This window comes from Arvicanthis niloticus, chromosome 6 (genome assembly GCF_011762505.2).
Source record: "Arvicanthis niloticus isolate mArvNil1 chromosome 6, mArvNil1.pat.X, whole genome shotgun sequence".
NCBI classification, from domain to species: Eukaryota; Metazoa; Chordata; class Mammalia; order Rodentia; family Muridae; genus Arvicanthis; species Arvicanthis niloticus.
In genome coordinates, this window is record NC_047663.1 from 27202860 (window position 1) to 27215943 (window position 13084).

A 13084-nucleotide genomic window follows, 5' to 3' on the forward strand; every position below is an offset into this window, starting at 1 on the left:
ACTGAGGTCAATGTCAAGGAGTCAGGGACACTGCAGGAAGAGCCACTCATAATCACCAAGGCTGTCAGTAAACCTTCTTGTCTCTCTAGGGGATGCCAGGAGTGATGAGGAGAGCTTGCCCATGTGTTGGGGGAAATGAATAAATGAGTGAGTAAGTGAATGAATGAACAAGTAAATCATGAATAAGTGAATGGAAATGTTGACACAGATGAGAGCCAAGAAGATGGTGGTGTGAAAATAACCCTCACCTTAGGGGTGAATGGATTTTAAAAACAGAGAGAGATACAGAACATGATAACCAGGTATGTACTGGGATGAGATGCATGAGAAAGGAGGAAAAAGAAGAGGAAGAGGAGGATGAGGAGGAAGAGGAGGAAAAGGAGGAGGAAGAAAAGGAGGAAGCCAGCTGTGGCCACCAGGAGCCGACCATTCTTTTTGTTTCTAGCTGGGTATGATTTCAAAAGCTGCAGATGTGAAATAGTACGGACTGGCCTCATTTCTCTACCCAGATGATCTGTGATTTCACATCCATACTTATCTAGTCTTATTTACTTTTCATTGTTATTGTTTGGGCAAAGAGTCTCACTGGGCTCAGGCTGGCCTTGAACTCCTGATTCCCTTGCCTCTGCCTCCCAAGTGCTGGGATTAGAGGTGTGGACCACAATACCTCTCTGATTCTTATTTTACTATTGGGGTGTGTGTGTGTAGTGGATAGAGCAGGCACCCTCTCCTGAACAATTCAAGGGTCACTCCTCAACATTTCCGTGTATATGTCCCAGGAACAGGGCTGTTCTCTTCCTTGTCAGTCTCACCTTTTCGCTTTGATCACAGAATTTCATTAAAAAAAACCAAAAGTCTATTCTTCACAACCATATCTAGTTTTTATACTTAGCCTAATGTGGTCTTTTGGTTGGTTGGTTTTTTTTTAAGAGTAAATTGTATTATGTATGGGGTGTGTGTTCTGCAGGTAGGTATGTACACATGAATGCAGGAGCCCTTGGAGGTCAGAAGCAATAGTTGCCCTGGAGCTGGAGTTACTGCAGTTGCAAGGCAGTTGCAAGTCACTTGACATAGGTGCTGGGAACTGAACTTTGGTCCTCTGCCAGAGCAGCTCTTAACCTACAAGCCATCTCTCCAGCCTCCGGTTGGTTTCTTTTTTAGATAAAGTCTCCCTTATATGGCCCTGGCTGGCCTGGAACTCTCTATGAAGATGTGCCTCCAATTCCCTGTGACTCTACTGCTTCTGCTTCTGAGTAGGGAAATTACACACATGTGCTACTATGTCTGGCCTATGGGCTTTAAAGTTGTGTGTGTGTGTGTGTGTGTGTGTGTGAGAGAGAGAGAGAGAGAGAGAGAGAGAGAGAGAGAGAGAGAGAGAAATGTGTGGATGCTTGCATGCCACATGTGTAGAAGGTACAGATCAACTTGGTGGAGTTGATTTCCAGGACCAAACTCAAGTTGTAAAGTTTGCCCTGTAGAATGGCAAGCATCTCAGAGCCCCTAATGGAGTTTTGTCTTTTACAAGATTTACCCCTGAGATTCATAAGGATTCGTGTGGGATGACAGTGACAACTATTCAGGGACACAGGGACATGAGGAGCAGACACTGGATAGGGAAGAGGGTGGCACGCATAGAGAAGTAGTCCCAAGTTCCCAACAGGCTAGAGTGTTTAACACTTGACAGGGCAAGGGCTCTGCCTAGCCCTGGATCCCTTAATTCACCAATATAAGGGCTCTCCCTCTCCTCTCCCTCCTCCAGCCCCATTCTGGGAGTGCTCTAAATCTGCATGCCCAGCTCTCCTGACAGCTGTCTACGAAGCTGACAGAAGTCTGTGTGTCAAGTTGCCCAGACCAGGGCCTGCTGTGTCCCCAGTACTTGCATACTAGGGGGGGGGGTGGAGGCAGGGATGGCAGGAAGAATCCATGTCACTTGTTCCAGATGCTGCAGCTGGTGAGCTCTAGGCTTAATGGGGCCAGAGGGAAAGTGGTCTCCCAGTCCCAGCCTCTGCAACGCATGATGGGCAGCTCCCCTGGGCCACTGAAACCCTCCCTCTGAGGCTGCTTCTGAAGAGTTCTGGTCCCTTCTCCACACTCACATTCTGCCTAGAGAGGGGGCCTAGTAGGTCTGTTCATGCTCCTAGTCCATGCATTAAATAGTGCCCGGAACCCAGTGGATACCAAAACTTCTTATTACTTCGTCTAATGAATGGCCAGATCCAATCACCTCCAAGCATGCAGATGGATCTGGAAAGCAGAAGGTACACACACAATGGGAGTGAGAGGGCATGTTCTTGATTCCTGCTCAAGGCCATAGAGGGCAATGTGGCTTGATACCAAAAAGGACCTCTCCATATGTCTGATGTATCATGAATGGTTCCTCCGGTCCACCTGTGCAGAGACAGTAGGATCTCAGAGAGACAACTTGCTGACCCTCACAGGCCCTGTTGGGCCTCCTAAGCCCATCCAAGCCTCTACCCATCAGGCGTGGGTGGCTGAAGTCTACATCACTGTGGATGGTTGGCTCAAGTCGACATCACTGTCTTCGCCAACCCGGCCAAAGGTACCCCATACAGATGCTTGGTCTGGGATAGTGTCCAGACCTTGGTCCCCAAGGTCCTCCCACCCCTTGCTGGACAGTGGCCTCTCCCAGTGACTCAGTCCTGACGTAGTGGCGCAAGCGGAAAGGCCATGGGCGGAGGAGGTGGCGGCTCCCTCCCTCCTGTCCTCACTTCCCTGGTCTCAGTCCCCATAAACTCCTCTCTTGACATGCCTGTCCTCTCCCATGATCCTCTGGGCTGGCAGTTATTGCCTTTGTCTGTGGCAGTGTGCCTTATGTGGCTTTCGCTGTGGGTCAGTGGACAGACGTGAAGCTTCTCGCATAAGAACCAAGGTTCTGTATCTTGTCTCCACAAGAACACATGCTGATGAAAACCTGGGGGCTAGCTCCTTTCTCAGGCCTTTTGTAGGCTCCTCAGTTCAACTCCACAGCTGTCTGTGCTTCAGATTCTGGATCCCTCTGGCCTGCCCCCTGCCCTCCAGAGCCCCTGTAAGTGTGTGACCCTAGCTCTTGATCTCCAAATTGGAAAGGATCCCTGGTTCTCCCACCTTCTCCTTGTAGGCCAAGCACCCTGAGCCTCCAGCTCTGTCCTGCCCACACCCTGCCCAGTGGCCCCCTCCTCCACCCACTTCAAAGCCCAGAGCTGGCAGCTGCTAATTACATGCCCCCCACCCCCCTCGCTCGTTAAGTGTCATTAACCCCAGTTTACAAATGAGGAAACTGAGCTGGAGAGGTAAAGGACGTCACCCCCTCATCCCCACCCTGGCTCCTAAGCCAGGGCTGGCACAAGGTTAGGGGGACCCTGCCAAGACTCCCCTTCCTAGGAGGATGGGGGGGGGGGGTTCTGTCCTTTCTCAGCTGCCACTTCCTGCCTCTTCCAGCTCTCTTCCTTCCCTTGTTTCTCCTGGTAGAGTGTAGAGCCCCTGGCTTTGTAGGGTAGCAGAGAGCTCAGAAATCACACACAGCAAAATGCAAATCGGGCCCCCAATTACTCTAGAGTCAGGGCGGTGGCACGGGAGTAATAAGACTTGAGAGTGCAGGGACCCCCGCCCTCCTGTGCATCTGCTCACCAGAGGCCCTGGATGGGAAGGTGTTGGTGATGTGTCCTCAGTGGGGCTGGGGGAGGTGGGGTGGGAGCAGTGCTGACTCTGATGAGACTCTGGAGGGCTCTGAGCTGATGCTGTCAGCTGGCCGGCCCTGCCCTGGGGACTAAAGAAGCCCTGAGTGTCAGCCCTCCGTGGGAAGGAGTCCCTCTGTGGCTGGGAGTACAGCCAGCTGCTTGACCCTGCTTGACTCAGCTGACTGGGGCTTGGAGGTCCGTGAGAGCTCTAGAATGTCCCCCAAACAAAGAGGAACAATGGTCTTTTACAGACAGAGAAACTGAGGGAGGGGTGTGATTTGTTCAGTAGGGATCGTACAATGCAGAGGGAAAGGCTGACTCTGGAGCACTCCAGCAATGCAACTAGGGAAAAAAAAAACCAAAAAAATAAACCAAAACAAAACAGAAGACTGGAGAGTAGGGAGGGAGGGCAGTTTGTGGCTCTGTGAAGAAAATGCATTGGCATGCAGCTGTCACCTTTCAAGGTGCTGGCCTCTCGGGGTAATTCCCTTCCCTTCCCTCCCCTTCTTCCCATCCCCCTTCTCCTCTTTTGACTGGGTTTCAGGTAGCCCAGGCTTCCAAACTCACCAAGCACCGGAAGATGACCTTGAGTTTCTTGCCTCTGCTTTCCAAGTGCTTCTATTATAGGCATGCATGGCCTTGTCTGGTTTATGTGGTACTGGGATTCAAACCCGGGGCTTTGTACCTGCCAGGCAAAAACACCCTGCTACCTGAACTACATGCTCAGCCCTTCTCCTGATAAAGGACTGGTCGTATGGACAGGTCCATGACAAAGAGGACATACTAACCTGACCACTGTTTTTTGTTTTGCTCTCATGAGTCCATGAATGCATGGCGGGTGGGGGTGGGGGGCTGCAGCTGTAGCCTGAGGGATAGAAGACAGACTTGAAGAACTTTGGACCTTCATGAGGGAGGGCTGTGATCTCAGTAGCCAATTGGTACACCTAAAGGCATTCTGCCCTGTGCAATCTCCACTCCAGGATGGAGGAATGTCTCTGGCAAGCACTCCTGAGGGTTCCCCCTCCACACTGTTCTCAGCATGGAATGAAAGGCCTGTGGACTTCATCTGTCATCATAGGAAGATCCCACATCCGGGAAAGCTGGCAGTGACATCACTTGGAGCTTTGGACCAGGTGTGCAGCCTGCGATTGTTGTGCCCTGCTCCCTGCAGCTGTAAAGGTCTCACTGAGATCTGTGGTAGGGGAGGGCTTTGGGAAGGTACAGAGAGGTAGGGAGCCAGAACCTCAGTCTTCCTCCCACCTACTGATCCCTCTGTCCCATGCTGTCTCCTTAGCATGCTTTTTTAAAGGACAAGATCAGTCTCTTTGGTCCATGTGGTCTGGTGACTCCTTATAAGGGGCCAGAGGAGGCTGAATGAAGTATCTTGGGAAGGACCCTGCAGAAGGTCAGGCGTGTGATGCCAGCGGATAGCAGGAAGATGCTCAGTGGGTATCTCTACCCACTTTTGAAGCTTCTCTCTCCTCCGGTGGTTTCCGCAGTGTGAAGGTGCTCTGCTTTAGAGTCTGTAGTAAGCAGACCTCTTGTGGGTCAACCCAGAGGACTCGCTGCTGATAGGCCTGGTTTTAAGGTCTGTGTCTCCCTCCCAAAGAGGAAATCTTCGCAGAGCTCCTGCTGCTGACAGGAATCTCTCCTTCCTTCACACCTTCAGAAGTGAGCTTGGGACCCGGTTGCGGTTGCTGTACCTTATTTTACTGTGTCTCAGCTCCTAACCCCCTCTCCATGGGGCTTTAGACAGAGACTCGTCTCCGTGGGAACAAGAGGATAGAGGTGAAGGCCCAAGCTTTGCATAGTTCCAGCTTTCTTAGCTACCCCTACTCCAGGGAACTGTAGAATGTTCTTGCCCCCCCCCCCCCCCCCAAGCAGGTGCAGTTTGGACAGGGCTCACAAGGCAGCCATTGTTCCTATCAAAATGTCTGTGCCACTGGTTCGAGGTGAGGTGCTTCCCCTTCCTGAGCCTCAGTGACCCCAGGCTCCAAAGAACCTTCTGGACTGAACAGTACAACAAATGCTCAGAAGTGAGTTTAGTCCCTGGGAGAACCTTGTACCTCTGCAGTGCATTGATGCCCACCTGTGCCAGTCTGTGCAAACCATGTCTTAGCCTCTGCCACTTTAACCTCTGGTCTGGTCTCTTTGCTAGTGCGATGACCAGAGACCCTGATTTGTCTCTGTGGTCCTCTCACCTGGCACAGGACTGGACCCATCACATAGCACATGCCCCGTGAGAGCTCATTGGGATGGAATGACCAAGAAGAGTTGAGAGGGATGCTGGCACAAAGGACTGTGCATGGGGACAGACTCACTGGGAAGTAGGAGGGACAAAGGTAGAAGGAGCTGAGTCCAACTGAAAGGTAACAGGGGATTCCAGAGAGGGTGACTGTGGCCAAGGTCACATGAAGGTTAGTGGCAGAGCTCTGTCTTGAACCCCTGACTCATCAGCCTTTGAGATGGCAGGCTAGCAGGAAAGGTTTAAAAGCAAAGAGGAATAAAGGGATGAAGCCTGATCCTGGGACGTTTGGCTTGATGGAGGAAGTCTCCCAGTCCATTCTGGACTGGGTGAGACTACCCTGGGATAGGGGTAAGAGATGCAACCCAAAAGCTCATGAGTGGTTCCAACTGAGTGACCCAGGAAGAAAACCAACATCACAGAAGGTCTCTCAGAGCCAGGCTCCCTCAGGAGCTGAGGTTCTAGGTCACTATTCCTGATGATCTCTGTTTTCTCTGCAGCCATAGGTCTGGCATCAGGTCCCTATGACCCCTACAGGGGATTAAAGAATTACCCATAGCATCCCCAAGGGCAGAGGGGAGGTCTTGGAAGCTGGAGTGGAAAAGAGGAGACTGGGGCATGGGAAGAGAAGGTAGTCTGGTACTGGTATCACTTCCCAAACTATGCCCACCCAACTATACCCAGTGCCAGCCTCCAACCTGTGCTGGAGAGCAGGGGGCCTTGGGTGTTGCTTAGGGCTAAGAAGTTAGCTGGCAGCCTGGGAGAGACATGGAGGAGAGACAGTGAGAAGCCAGGAAACTTTAGTCCTGAGGCCAGAGGGTCTGAGGGAGGTCATGGAGGATGGTAATGGCCATCACCGAGCAAAAGGAAGGGTGGCAGAGGTGCAGGGTCCAGATTCAGACCTGGGTCGTGAGCTGGAGCAGGAGACATCCAGCCCTGGACTCCCCTGCTCATCCCTGGCTCTGCTCTTGGCTAGCCTGGCTCCCAGCTCTTCCCAAGCCAGCAGTCTCAGCAAGAGCCTGCAAAGCTGGGTGCTACACTACTGTGAGGTTCGCAGGAGCCTTGGAGGGGGTTGGTGGGAGACTGCCAGGCGCCGCTTAATAGGATTTTAATTATACAGCTCCAGTAAGAATTTTTTCCCCCCTGGGCTTGGGCCCTCACAGGCACCTCCATTTCTACCTCAGCATCTTCCCAGCCCAGGCGGCCCACTCTCCCAGGCCCCCCGCTGGCAGCCCTCACCCGCGGAGGGGGGACTCTGGCCTATCTCCTAGAGGCTCAGGGAGGGCCTGGCATCTGCCCCCCAGCAATCTTGGGCTCCTAGGGAGGGCCTTGCACAGTGAACTGCTCCTGGGAGATGACATCCCGGACTTCTCTTGGCCAGAACAGGGTGTGACAGCCACTTAGCAACCTGATGGCCTTGGTGCTCATTTTTCCAAGGTGATTCTGCCCCACGCCAGGCCCTCTTGCGATGATTGTCTCATGTGACGCTTGCAGCTCTGGGAGGCAAGCGGACAGATGGGAGCGATAGGCTCCATTTTACGGATGAGGAAACTGAGGCCGCAAGAGTGAGTGGCTTGCTCAAGGACACAATGAGTAAGGAATCAGAACTGCCATCTGACTCCTCCAAGCTCCATGTCCTGCCCTTAGCCTGCACCACCACTGTGCCCCACGTCCCCAGTCAGAAGGAACTCGGTCCATGTGCAGACCTTGCTTTGGAAAGCACGAATTTCAGCCCAGCATAGTGTCTCCAACCTTTAATCCTAGCAGTGGAGAGGTGGAGGCAGGAGAATCAGGAGTTGATGGAGATCGTTTTAAGCTACTTAGTGAACCCAGTTTGGTCTACACAAGACCTGTCTCAAGTAGGGGAGGCCGTCCTGTTTGGAACACGAAATGTCTTCTCCCTTTAGTCTGAGTCAGGTCCCTTTATTTATGCCATCGCAGCGCCTGAGCGTGACTGCCGTAGCTCAGTCACACCATGTTGCACAGGCTGGTGATCAGTAAAGCCTGTTATTAGCCTAGCATGTCCTTGACCCACCAGGACAGACCTTCCTGGTGCCCAGTGGCCAGGCTGTACCTGTCTAGTGACCTGCTTGAAAGCCATTGGCCTTACCAGACAATGTCAACAGTCTCCAGCACAGCAGTGTGACCGACTTTCTCAGCAGGAGCACTTTGAGTAAGACATGCTTTTTATGTGTGTTCTTTCTAGTTCTTTTTTATTTACACTATTGTTTTAGACATACATAAAAGTTTCAAACAGAGAATTTTCACAAGCCCACTACCATCTCTCCTGTTTTTGCATACCGTATCAGCCTGTATCATTTGTCTCAGCTAAGAAGCCAGCTTTGCCACACTATTAACTAACCTCAACACTTCATTTGAATTGTACCATTACCACACTTTTAAATGCCATAAGAAATACATGAATACATCCTTTTTTTAACTTTTATTTTGTTTTATGTGTATGGGCGGTTTGCTTGTGTGTATGTTAGTACATCACTTCTATGTCATCAGATTCCCCGGACTGGAAGTATAGATGGCTGTGAGCTGCCATGTGGGTGCTGGGAACTTAACCTGTGTCCCCTGGAAGAGCAGCCAGCGCTCTTAACTGTTGAGCTATCTCTCCAGCCCCTATGGATACATTTTATATGAGGTTCAACATTAAAGAAAAATACGTAAGACAGTATGGATCTCCATCCCCTTCTGCCAAGTCTCTCCTGCCCAGCAATAATTCTTCTGTCTTGGGCTACTAGATCGTGGGTCTCTGGCTGTAGCCGCCAGTACCTTGTGTCAACCTTCACCTGCAGCAGGAGGATATCATTCTTGACTTCACCTGGTGGTACCCATCCAGCTGATCCTGCACTCAGTTCACACCATGCTTCCTCATGTGCACCCCTCCCTCAGGAGCCACCCCTCCCAGCTGTCCATGTTTCTGTCCCTTGCTGGGTGCTGACAGGGATACTCCTACTTGCCCCACAGCTTTGGGGACAGAAATAGGTACTTGGTACTGGGGCTGAGTGAGGAAGAGGCTAAGGTTTCAGGAAAGCCAGCTGTTTCTGAGGCTGGGACCCCCGGACACAGTGGCAGAGCAAGCAGGAGGGTACAGAAGATGCAGAGTCTGCTGTTGGGAGTTACAGTCTGTGTGAGAGATGCTCACCCAACTCAGCCTGGACCCTGAAGGACTTTGGCCAGACCCAATCAGGTATGTGTGGAGTATGCGCGCATGTATGCGTGCGCGCGTGCGTGCGTGCGGTGTCTCTGGACAGAGGCTCAGCCCATCTCTGCTGGATGGGGCTTTGTGCTTTTTAGCTGTAGCAGAGGCATGCCCAAATAGGCCTAGCCTTATCCTCAGCAACAGGAGGAGACTTTTAGCTCTTCCTGCCTCACCCACCAAGCCTTCCTCCAAGAGCCGTAGAGGGCAACTGTGAGCCGTCTCTGAAGTCTTCCCCCTTCACCATGGTATGGTATACTTCCTCGCCACACCCCTGTTACCAAGGGCTTCTCTTGGACCTCTCTATCACAAGTATGTCATTCCATACTTTCCCCAAGGCCCCGGGAATTAGACCAAAGCCAGGAGAGGACATTGTCTTGGTGATAATCCATCCACCCAAGGAGGTGGTCATCTTGACTTATCTCCGGCCACTCATCCTCATCTTGTCCTAGGTCTGCCTCTGCCGATCCCAGGCAAAGGAGGAAGGGTGGCTAAAGACGATGTCTGCTATCCCTGGCCGTGTCTATCCTTCTACCTGTCAAGCCTCCTCCTTGGGAGGGAAGCTCAGGAGCAAAGGACAACGGGGGTGGGTCTCAAGCTGTGGAACTGTGAAGGACCCCGATCTCCAGCTGCTGTGGGGCCTAAGCTCAGGAGAAGCTGTGGAGCTGGCTGATGGGGGATGGGGTACAGCATCGTGGCCGGCTGCCGTGGCACGAGATGAAAGGCCAAGAGTGGGGTTGTTGGCAGACGGACAGGCGGGCCGAGTGGAGGCGTGGGGTGGGGGAGGGGAGATAACCATCTGCAAGGGCTGCCAGGTGTAGACATGGCGTTTGGAGGACGCCCGGGTGGAGTTTTAGCCCTTGGGATCAGGGCAAAGAGCTTGAACTTGGAAGCGCTCTCTGTGAGGTCATCTTGTCCAGCCTGAAGAGCCTTAAGGCACTGGGCCACAAACCAAGCAGGCCCTTTCTGGGGATGGCTTCTGAGGCTGGGTGCCCCTTTCTGGCACCAGCCGGTCTCCACTTATACCCATTCCCTAGTAGTGCTTCCTGAGGTCTAACTCAGAGGTAAGCTGCTGCATTTAAAGGTGTATCTTTCCATGAGGGCTTGTCTCTTGTTAGTACCTCTCTCAGAGTGCTTAAGGTTGGGTCCATCTCGGGTACCTTTCTGATACTGAGTTTTTCTGATTTTATTGGTATTCCTGGCTGGCAGTCGACCTTAGTCCCGACCTTGGAGGGAAGATTCCAGACTCTCTTATTACTGCTCTATACTCTCCCCTTCTTGTCTAGCCTAGGCCTTTATCCTTATTCACCTAGAAATGACTTCCTCAGTCTCCCCTGCGACTGTCTCTCTCTGTGTCTCTGTTTAGAACCCTTCAGTGCAGCGCTACCCCCTGAGCCCTTGCCCTGTCAAGCGTGAACACACAGAACCAGCCTCCGTCAGAGAGCCCCCAGCAGCCAGATGGGATGCTATGTACCACACAACTCTTAGCTCCAAACATCTGCCCTTGGGACTAACACAGAGCGAGCCTCTGTGGAGGGCTTCTTACTCTTTAAGTCTGTAATGTGTAAAAAGAAACCCTGCCTCCACACCAGAGTGAATGTGGAATTTATACAAGTGCTGAGGTAGAATAGAAGGAAATGTGTGTGGGTGTGTGGGTCGCTGCCTGTCTCTCTTGTGAGAAGCTTTGTGTTCCATATACAGTGCAAGAAAGAAATGACATGTGGCAAGCTTTTCCTACAGCAGGAGCACAGCAGACATTTTTGGGTTTTGTTTGTTTGTTTTTGTTTTCTTATTTAAGACAAGATCACAGGAATCTAGGGCAGGCCTTAAATTGCCCATGTAACTGAGGATGACCAAGAACTTCTGACCATTCTGTCTTTAGGTCCTGAGAACTGGGATCACAGGTGTGTGCCACCACACCCAGTTTTATATGGTGCTAGGTACTGAACCCATGGCCTTGTGGATGCTAGGCAAATGTAAGCCTTAATCTCAGACCTTGGGTTGTTGTTGTTATTATTATTTTATTTAAAAATAACACAACTTATTCTCTCATAACTGGCTTCCCCAGTATAGGGTTGGGGGTGGAATTCAGGGCTACTGTGTACAAAGCCCTAGGCTCACTTTCTGGTGCTTAAAAAAAAAAAAAAAGTAGAAGGAAAATGCTTATCCAGCATCTTTAAGACTTCTGGGTTCTGCCAGAAGTCTTAAAGGTAGTGCACACCTTTAATCCCAGCACCTGGGAGGCAGAGGCAGGTGGATTTCTAAGTTCGTAGGCCAGCCTGGTCTACAGAGTGAGTTCCAGGACAGCCAGGACTACACAGAGAAACCCTGCCTCGAAAAACAAAACAAAAAAAACCAACAACAACAACCAAAAAAGACTTCTGGGTTCTTTAATCTCAGCACTCAGGAGGTAGAGGTAGTTAGATTTCTGAGTTCAAGGCCAGCCTGATGCACAAAATGTTCCAGAAGAGCCAGGGCTACACAGAGAAACTCCATCTCAAAAAAAAAAAAAAAAAAAAAAAAAAAAAAAACCACTAAAAATGGGTAAAGTGTTTATGTGATTAAATATTCTGATTTAGCTTTTCCTTCACATGAGAATTCAGAAGGCTCCGTCAGTGACGCAGAGAGCCCTTACGAAGACATTGAATCTGTTGGTGCCGTGACCTTGAACTTTCTGCCCTTCAAAACATTGAGAAATGTTTATCCTTTACAAAGTTTAAAGAGTTCTAAATCAATATAAACTATAACTAATAAACATAAAGTTAATTTGACTAAATATAAAATATTTAATCAAATCTAAAATTGTAATTATAATCATGTAAATCTAATTATACAGGTGATATTTTTATAAAGCACAATGCTTTAAGCTGGGCATGGTGGCACATGTCTGAAATACTGTGATTGGGAGGGCAGACCTTTGTGAGTTCAAGACCAGGCTGGTCTGCAGAACAACTTTCAGGTCTGCCAGAGCTTCACAGTGGGACTCTGTCTCAAAAAAAAAAACAAGCAAATAAGGCCAGAGAGATGGCTCAGTGGGTAACAATAATGCTTCCCAGCCTGGTGATCTGGTTAGATCCCTGGGACCCACATAGTGAAAGAAAAAACAACAACAACAACAACTCCTTCTTCTTCTTCTTATCTCTCTTCCTTCTCCTCCTCCTCTTCCTCTTCCTCTTCCTCCTCTTCTAATTTCTCTTCCTTCTCCTCCTCTTCCTCTTCCTCCTCTTCCTATTTCTCTTCTTCCTTCTCTTCCTCCTCTTCCTCCTCCCCTTCTTTTGATGGTTGAAAAAGTCAGTGGACTCTTTATTGCTTCTGGGGTGTGGGGCTCAGGAGCTCTTGGTCTCCTGATGTGGTGAGTCTGTTTCTTCTTCACTACCACAGGCTTCTGGCTTCGAAGGAGGGCACTGGCCCTGCCGATGGCCGCCATGCGTAGATCGGAGTGGTACTTGTTCTTCTGGTTCACGTACCTGATGCTGTTGATGGTGGTCCTCACGTAAGAAGTGGCAGGTTTTCGTTGACCAGATCTGCATTTCAGAACCACTGCGACCCTTTTGCCATCAGCCACAGGCTCCATCCCACGGTCTTGCGGTAAATTAGCTGTTGTAGTGGAAGGAGTTGCAGGCCTTCAGATTATTGGGCTTGGTGCTGTACATCTGCTTATTCCTCTTGATCAAGAAACTGGAGCCGTTCCGAACGACCATCTATTGCAGATGCACGGCCATGGTGGCGACTCCTCTCCCTATGGTGACTGGAGACTGAAATAGGAAAACTCCATTTCCAACCTCCTCTCTTGTGCTATGGTGCACACATGTACTATCCCACACATAATAAATAAAATGAAAAATAATTAATAATAATAAATGTAAAAAAATTAACTTACTAAAGGAAAAACTTGTAATTTTGGTGTTTAGCATCCATCAAATTGGCAGCATAAAGATTCTGGTTAACTTTCAC

At 50.4% G+C, this 13084-nt stretch overlaps 1 pseudogene; it reads right to left on the reverse strand.

Moving 5' to 3' along the window:
• Positions 1–7239: 7239 nt before the first annotated feature.
• LOC117710233 (large ribosomal subunit protein eL28 pseudogene) lies at positions 7240–12852 on the reverse strand (annotated as a pseudogene).
• Positions 12853–13084: the final 232 nt, after the last annotated feature.